Below are 8,866 nucleotides of genomic sequence, written 5' to 3' on the forward strand. Positions count from 1 at the left end.
TGAAAGTGGATACAGAGTAATGAGTTACAAGACTTTTGCAGTAGTGCAGGTGTGAACTGGTGGCTTGGGTGATGTTCGTGGTGGTAAACAGAAGTGTACAGATTTGAGAAATACTTAGATCATAAAATCTAGCCTTAGTGATGGTTTGATATGGATTCAGGGTGAGAGAGAGGGAGATGTCAGTGTTTCAGGGTTGGGTATAATAAGCGCTGATGGCATCCACCAAGATAAAGGACACTGGAAGAAGATCAGTTCTTGGAGAGAATATCCTTTCACTTTGGGGAAACTTGTGTTTAAGGTTCACTTAAGATCAAAGGAGAAATCTGTGTTTGATGTATATTTGAGACTCATTGGCCTTGAGATTTCATAGAAAATATAGAGCATTAGAGAGGATAAGAGGCAAGTTCCATCCTTGAGGAACATCAATGTAGAAAATTTTTCAAAGTGTGAGTTTGTGTATGCAGAAGAGGGGGCTGGCATGGAAGAGGATGCCCCTACAGAGGAGTCTGGGAAACTTTTTTTTTGCCTTCATTTATACATATTTTGGCTCTGTATGTCACCCCCACTGAAAGTTCCTTGAAGATAGAGAGCATATCTTATTTACGTATATAGTCCCCCAGCATCTTGGAACACTGTGTTTATGAGATGATGCTCGAATTGAATGTTGGTGACTCTTTGACAGCCATTATTTTCTTCCCATGGAAAAACACTTTTTTAAATCTGGACCTATTTGTACTCATTTAATGTTTTTAAACTTAATTTAAAACTTTTTGGGCTATAATTCAGGATAATTATGTCCAAAAGAAAAGTTATAGGTTTCATCCTATTCATAAGAGAATGAAGATAAGGTCCCAGTAATATCTTTCTCTTTGTTTTGTTTATGAGCAAAAAGCAGTCTTATGTACTGATTTTTTAATGTGACTGTCACTAAAATTTGAAACAATCATAAACTATAAACATAAAGGAAACCTAACAAGATTAATTTTCCAAAAGTTGTAAACTTCATTATAGGTCACTTCCATTCCTTTAAGTCTGAAAGGTGATCATTTTTAACGTTTTCAATAGCAAAATGGTTTCAAGGTTAAATAATTTAGCTTGCACACCTTCCATTCTGGCTTTTTTTTGCAGATAAATAGTACATGTCAAACTCAATTTAAAATATTCTCTTATCTTAATATCCTTTCACAATTTTTGAACACTGATCTTAATGTAAATTTTCTTCTCTATTTATAATTCTTCATTTCCAACTCCTTCCTCCTATAGCAAAATTATACACAAATGAAGATACCTATTTGAAATCTCTAAAGCAAAATGACATGATACTTAATACTTGGCAAAAATTTTTGTTGATGTAAAAGATTGAGAGTAAAATTATATATGTTTTTGAGCTGGGCTGAAGCTTTTTTTCTCCTTGGTAAGTCTTAAATAGGATTATGCAAGAATGTAAATTTTGTGTATTCACCTTTAAGATTAGCAATTCTCTGTCCCCAAAGCAGATCAGTGACAAATGAAATTGGTGTTTGTTACCACATTGCAAGCAGAAACTGATAACCACCTATACCTGGTGAGCAAGTACCTATTGGCAAAAACAGAAGGATTTTAAAAATTCAGTCTCCAAGAATCTGTTCTAACTGTTCCTTATTCTCTTTATATAGTTTTCTTATATTTTCAGGTCCTTAAATGTGGGGCTAGGGAACTCATGACACACACTTTTCAACATTTTGGTTAAGGACTCTCACTGTGTGAATGTGAGAATATAATTGAATTGTAAGAAGTTTTAAAAAGGGGGGAAAATCAAGAAACTACCCTCTCTGTGACTCATCTACTGAAGAAAAAAGACAGACTTTAATAGATTTTAATAAGTATTGTCCTTAAATCTCTAGGTCACAAATGAGACAATAATTTGAGACGTCCACTTATATTTTCTTAGATTTCATTTTGTTGTTGTTGTTCAGTCACTAAATCATGTCTAACTCTGCGACCCCATGGGCTGCAGCACACCAAGCTTTCATGTCCTTCACTATCTCTTGGAGTTTGCACAAATTCATGTTCACTGAATCTGTGACTCTCCAACCATCTCATCCTCTGCCACCCACTTCTCCTTTTGCCTTAAATCTTTTCCAGTATTAGAGTCTTTTCCAATGAGTTGGCTCTTCACAGCTGGTGGCCAAGGTATTGGAGCTTCAGCATCAGCATCAGTCTTTCCAATGAATATTTCACTTTACCAGACTTGAATGGCTCACTGGTTTTTCTTACGTGAAATAGTAAATATCTTGACAACAGTGTTATTGTTCCAAGATCTTCTTGTCTAAAAAGGACTTATCCTGCTATTCCAAAGAATTTCTACTTCTATTTGTTCAGGCCCTCAGAAGATGAATCTTTTTACAGAGATTAAAGGACAACTCAGTTCAGTTCAGTCGCTCAGTCATGTCCGACTCTTTGTGACCCCATGAATCACAGCACGCCAGGCCTCTCTGTCCATCACCAACTCCCAGAGTTCACTCAAACTCAAGTCCATCAAGTCGGTGATGCCATCCAGCCATCTCATCATCTGTCGTCCCCTTCTCCTCCTGCCCCCAATGCCTCTCAGCATCAGAGTCTTTTCCAATGAGTCAACTCTTCACATGTGGTCAAAGTACTGGAGTTTCAGCTTTAGCATCAGTCCTTCCTAAGAAATCCCAGGGTTAATCTCCTTTAGAATGGACTAGTTGGATCTCCTTGCAGTCCAGGGGACTCTCAAGAGTCTTCTCCAACACCACAGTTCAAAAGCATCAATTCTTTGGTGCTCAGCTTTCTTCACAGTCCAACTCTCACATCCATACATGACCACTGGAAAAACCATAGCCTTGACTAGATGGACCTTTTTTGGCAAAGTAATCTCTGCTTTTGAATATGCTATCTAGGTTGGTCATAACTTTCCTTCCAAGGAGTAAGCATCTTTTAATTTCATGGCTGCAGTCACCATCTGCAGTGATTTTGGAGCCCAGAAAAATAAAGTCTGACACTGTTACCACTCTTTCCCCATCTATTTCCCATGAAATGATGGGACCAGATGCCATGATCTTAGTTTTCTGAACGTTGGACAACTACAGCAAAGCAAAAGATAAGAAAATTATTGAACAAAATACAATGTAAGATAGTTATAAAAACTTATAAAACGGTACTTTCCACAATACATGACACAAAGCATATAATAAGTATTCTGTAAAAATGACTGTTTCTAAACAGTGAATTGAAACAAAAAGTTAAATTTTATAATAAGCAATTTACAAGTTGTACCTGAAGCTAAATGACAGAAGGCTGACAATTAAGGCATAGCCAAAAATATTCCTAACAAGTTATCAAACAAGCCAAGAAAATTCATATCAATAATCAACAACATGAAATTTAAGACAAATAATAATATCCAGGACAAACTGAAAGTGAAAGTTTCTCAGTTATGTCCAACTCTTTGCAACCCCATGGACTATATAGTCTGTGGAATTCTCCAGGCTAGAATACTGGAGTGGATAGCCTTCCTCTTCTCCAGGGGATCTTCCCAACCCAGGGATCAAACCCAGGTCTCCTCTATTTGCAGACAGATTCTTTACCAGCTGAGCCATAAGGGAAGCCCAAGAATACTGGAGTGGGTAGCCTATCCCTTCTTCAGCAGATCTTCCTGACCTAGGAATTGAACCAGGGTCTCCTGCATTGGTAAAGCAGGCAGATGCTTTACCAACTGAACTATGAGGGAAACCTCATCTAGAATAAAGGAGGACCATTATCTGATTTTCCTATTAAGAGAGTAAGTATGGCTTACTCCGTTAATAGGAAATTCAGAGATAAGCATCCCAAGGCTGGTTTGGGATCTCACATGATAGTAAAGACCCAGCTCCTTCTGCTATCCCTCTGATTTATAATTCTTTGAACACTGATTTCATTCTCAAAGTGACAAAGAGGCTACTGGATCTCCAGCCATTACACCCACCTTCCAACTGGAGACATTAGGGAAGGCAAAATCAACTACCTTAAAATGCCTACCTGAAAGTCCTATCCACTACCTTCTATTTATATTTCATTGGCCAGGGTTTAGGGACACGGTCAAACCTAACTTCAAAGGAGACTGAAAGATATAGTTTTTGAACAACACATATTGCTGCCCAAATTAACATCAGTGACCTGGTTTTTAGTTAAAAAGATGAACTTGAATATCGAGTAGGTAACTAACAGCCTTTGCTGCAAATCTTAGACTACCTAGTGACATATTTGGAGGGAAATATAACTTTACAGATATGAGTAGAAATGAAACAAAAAACAGAAAAATAACATTAATAAGTCCAAAAGCTTGTTTTTTTTTTATTTTTTCAAAGGCAAAGAGAAATATATTTGAGAAGGCTTGTCAATGAGGGAGCAACACACACAGAGAGTGAACAAAATTGAGAAGAAACAGATACAGCATTATGAAGACCAAAGTTATAGGTAAGATTATTTTTACATATATGAGAATGTTGTATATAAAATTGAATAAGTCTAATTTTTAAAATCTTGATGAAATTTATGATATTAATGGATAATATAAATTTCCTAAACTGAGTCAAGGAGAATAAAATCTAACTGATCAATAAACATGAAATGTAAAATCTTGTAAAATAATTTCTTCAAAAAGTACATGATCCACTCTTTTATAGTCAAATATTCAAAACTTCCAAGAAAAACTTCCATTCTTTTTATCTATTCAATGGAAGAAAGAAAAGTGGAAAGTTCTCAACTGGTATGTAACAGTACAATTACCCTAGTAATTACCTTAATAATAAAATATAACAAAAGAAAGTAACAAAAACCAAAACCATTTCTCTTCTCAAGATAGATGTACACCCTAAATTAAATAGCAAATTAAGCCAGCAGTATGTGAAAAAAAGAGCCCAACTATAATTTAATATTATGAATCAGTAAATTCTCCCAATAGGTCAAAGGAGCAAATCAAAGACCATTTTGATAGATGATCTAAAAGCAATTGATAAATTTAATATCCTTTTAATAAAACTCTTAGCAAAATAGGGGATAGAATAGTTTCTTAACTTGATCTATATATGTATGGCATCTTAAATAACTGTCATCATGCTTAATGTTAGAGTAGAAAGTAATTTCATTTAGAGTTAAGAATGGGACAAAGGTACTCAATTCACTGTTAGTATTTAAAGTCTTCCTGGAAATGCTAAGTAATGCAATCAGAAAGTGAAATGAGATCGTATAATACTGGAAAAGAGAAAAACAATTTTTAAAATCTTCAAATGATGTGGTTATAGACATGGAAAAAGTACTCAAGAGAATCAACTGAAAAACCTTGGAAACTAACAAGCAATTTCACTAAATTGGTCATGAAATGAACTCAGAATCGTTTTCTTATATACCTGTGATGACAACTACAATCTAAGTCCTTTGATGAAAAAAAGTCTTTCTGCACTGCTGAAATTCAGTTCCTAAAAAATAAATGGAAAAGAAAATATATATAAAAATAAAGATAACCAGAAATAAAGTTATGTTTATGGAGAAAACAATACATGGCTTCTATCTATCTATCATCAGCTGTCTATCTACACCTTCTATGGAGTATGATCCTAGATTTCAGTTCATCACAGTACACACTTTATAGCAAAATTCCAAAACAGTTCTTTCACAATTGATTGATATAACAAAAGTATAACCTACATTAAAAAAATTCACCTGTTTCAGTCATCATTTTGATGATTTTTGGTAAATAAACACAAACCACTACCACAATCAAGTTTTTTTTAATTAAATTAATCAATTTATTTAGGATGCATCCCAATTTTAAGGTAAATATTATGAATGTGTGTGCATGCCCAGTCATGTCTGACTTTTTGTGACCCCATGGACTATAGCCTGCCAGGCTCTTCTGTCCATGGGATTCTCCAGGCAAGAATACTGGAGTGGGTTGCCATTTCTTCCTCCAGGCGATCTTCCAAACCCAGAGATCAAACTTGCATCTCCTGTATTGGCAGGCAGATTCTTTACCACTGTGCCACTGGGAAGCCCAAACATTATGAATACATATTGCTAAAAATTTCTATCTTGAACTGGAGTTCTGCAAAGGTGAGAAATAGGGGACAAGGAGGAAAAGATTGAGCAAGGGAAGATACTTGTGAGCCAATCTGTCTTCTCTTTTAAAAGAGATTCTAAAAAATAAAATAAAATAAAAGAGATTCTAAATTTTAAGCACTTTAGGCTTGGGTTTCAGAACTATTCTATTTTTATTCATAGACAGAAAACAGGACTGAACCAGGGATTAGGAAAGCTTATAGGTTATTAGGAAAGTCCTTTTTAGGAAAATCATAGCTATTAGTCTGCTGCTGAGAAAGTTGGCTCTGTTCAAAGAATCTCTTAATTATCTCTCCTATTGCTGAAGCTGCAGTTAACATATAGAAAGGGGTGTTCTTCCCTTTAATGAATTCCCAAATGCTGTGGCATTTATTAAGGAAATATTTAAGTAGAGCCATTGTTCAGAGGATATTTTATTCTTTCCTTACTACCACTGCCCCTGCTTCAGCTTATTAGTTTCCTAGTGGGAGGTTAAAAGAAATCACAAGAATATATTGTATTCTCTGGCCTTATTCCTTACTTAACTTTGTGCTCAACTGGTGCAAAAATAAAAATAGGTTCAGACCCCAGTGGGTGCTGATTAAGAAACTCTAAAGTAGAATACAAGCTTTTAGCTCTACTAAGATTCTGTTTTCTCAGCCCTTTCATTTCTATCATTGATAAAAGAAAAATTAAAGTTTATAAGTGCTCATTTTTTTCAAAGTGCATATAGAGTATTCAGTATGAGTGAGTCTTGGTATTCAGTTCTAGGATACAAAATGAATAATACAAACTTGGATCATGGTCATATGAATTTATAATCTGGCTAGTTATGCTGCGCTGAGTCTCTTCTGTCTTGTCTAACTCTTTGCTACTGCATAGAAGGTAGCCTGTCAGGCTCCTCTGTCCCTGGGATTCTCTAGGCAAGAATACTGGAGTAAGTTGCCATGCCCTCTGCCAGGGAATCTTCCCAACCCAGTGATCAAACCCACGTCTCTTGCATTGGCAGGTCGATTCTTTACCACTAGTGCCACCTGGGAAGCCCCGACCATGTGCTTATACAATGTAAGAAGCACCAAATTAGGAAAAATTCACCTGATGAGTGCTTATCCAGGCTTGGGAGACCAACAAGTTTCCAGGAGGAAGTGTGTGAATCTACTGTTGGGGAAGACTGGGTGAGTATAATTGAAGAACATTTTGGTGTAGGAAATAGGCAAAATGTTTAAAATTCTCCTCTCATTTTTGAGAAGATTAACTCCCAACTGAGATCTGGGAATTTAAAACTGATTCCCCACAAGATGCTCAGTCCATCAATCAAGAAGTATTTATGGTGCCAACGAATTTCCAAACATGATAAGCACAGGATAAAATCATGAATGAGACCAAATTTCTGCTGTTGGGAGCATATATTCAACTGGCAGCAACACAGGTGCAATGATGCATTTATATAACATACTCCAGTATCCCATTCAACTTCAGAAGCTCACATACCTTATTATTTGGCCACTTGATGCTCAGTGTCATGTGAGATGATAGGTATAGATCCTGTATTAATCTCAAAACATTCCGCCACCTTATTTCAGATTATATTTCCCTTGTCTATGATTCCCCACTCATTTCTCATATTTTTATTACAGCTCTTGGCATAATTAACTTTTATATCAGATTTATTTAATTTCTTGAGAAAAATTAACAACCATATACAATCATGTAATGACCACAACATCAGGACATAGAAATTTCCCCATTGCCCCAAAAAGTTCCCTTTTGCCTCTTCTCCATCTAATCTCTTCCATACTCCCATCCCCTGCAACTGATCTGATTATTTTTCCTTTAGTTTCATCTTTTTCATACACTGTCAAGCCTTTAGTGTCTGGTACCTTTCATTTAGTACAATGCTTTTAAAGATATATTTTATTTATTCTTCTTGCCTCATTGCACTGATTGGGACTTCCAATACAAATTTGAATGGATGTGGTGATAGCACACATCCTTGATTTCTTCTCAATTTTAGGGGGAAAGTATTCAGCATGTCAAATAAAGTAAAATATTAACTATGGTTATTTCAAGCTGAATCTTCCTTTTATTGTTTCCTCAGGAATCATTTCTATGGAGAATGTCTCACAACGGCTCGTTTGACATTGGGCGGTATCTCTTCTCCATCTTGATACATCAACACACTCCTCAGCTTCTGCACTCTGTGTACCACAGCCTTCTCACAGCTGGGATGCTCACATCTCTCAGGAAGCTCTCTGGGACTTATGAAACCATCTTTGGGCCTTTTCTCTTCCGTGGGGCCCTTCTTTAATCCAGGGGAAACGCATGCGTCTCTGATCTGTCATCAACTTGTTCACAGTGTTGTCATCATTCTTGCTGCCACCAAGACCATCTTACAGATACTGGTCAACCACATGACCCAACTTCCAGGATTCACTGAGCAGATTCTCTGGAGGGTCAATTTGAAGCATCACTCTTATGGCTTAAATGAAGGGAAAGCAATACCCAATCTTTTCCCAGAGGGAGGGAGGGCAAGAAAAGCACCACAAAAAGCAACAGTGTTCTCAGAAGACATTCTCTCTCCCAGTATCTTCAAACTCAGGCATTTTATTCCTTTGAGTGAATGGGCTGAAGCCAATAAAACTGAGTTTGGGTGGGACCTTTGCAAATCTTGCATAGAGGAGTCAAATGACATTTTTGAAAGGTCAGGATGTTTTCCTCTATTGCTTTATTTGTTTGGAGACTTCGGTTGACTCAGAAGCAAAACAGGTCTCATTATATAATGTGTTAC

At 36.3% G+C, this 8,866-nt stretch overlaps 1 long non-coding RNA gene across 1 annotated transcript; it reads left to right on the forward strand.

Annotated features, from left to right (window-relative positions):
* Positions 1–4,378: 4,378 nt before the first annotated feature.
* On the forward strand, positions 4,379–8,458 carry LOC138990752 (uncharacterized). Its single transcript, XR_011466853.1, has 3 exons — positions 4,379–4,458; positions 7,088–7,253; positions 8,177–8,458. It is a non-coding gene; the product is annotated as an uncharacterized lncRNA (long non-coding RNA).
* The last annotated feature ends 408 nt before the right edge of the window (positions 8,459–8,866 follow it).

This window comes from Bos mutus, chromosome 14 (assembly GCF_027580195.1).
Source record: "Bos mutus isolate GX-2022 chromosome 14, NWIPB_WYAK_1.1, whole genome shotgun sequence".
Taxonomy (NCBI): Eukaryota; Metazoa; Chordata; class Mammalia; order Artiodactyla; family Bovidae; genus Bos; species Bos mutus.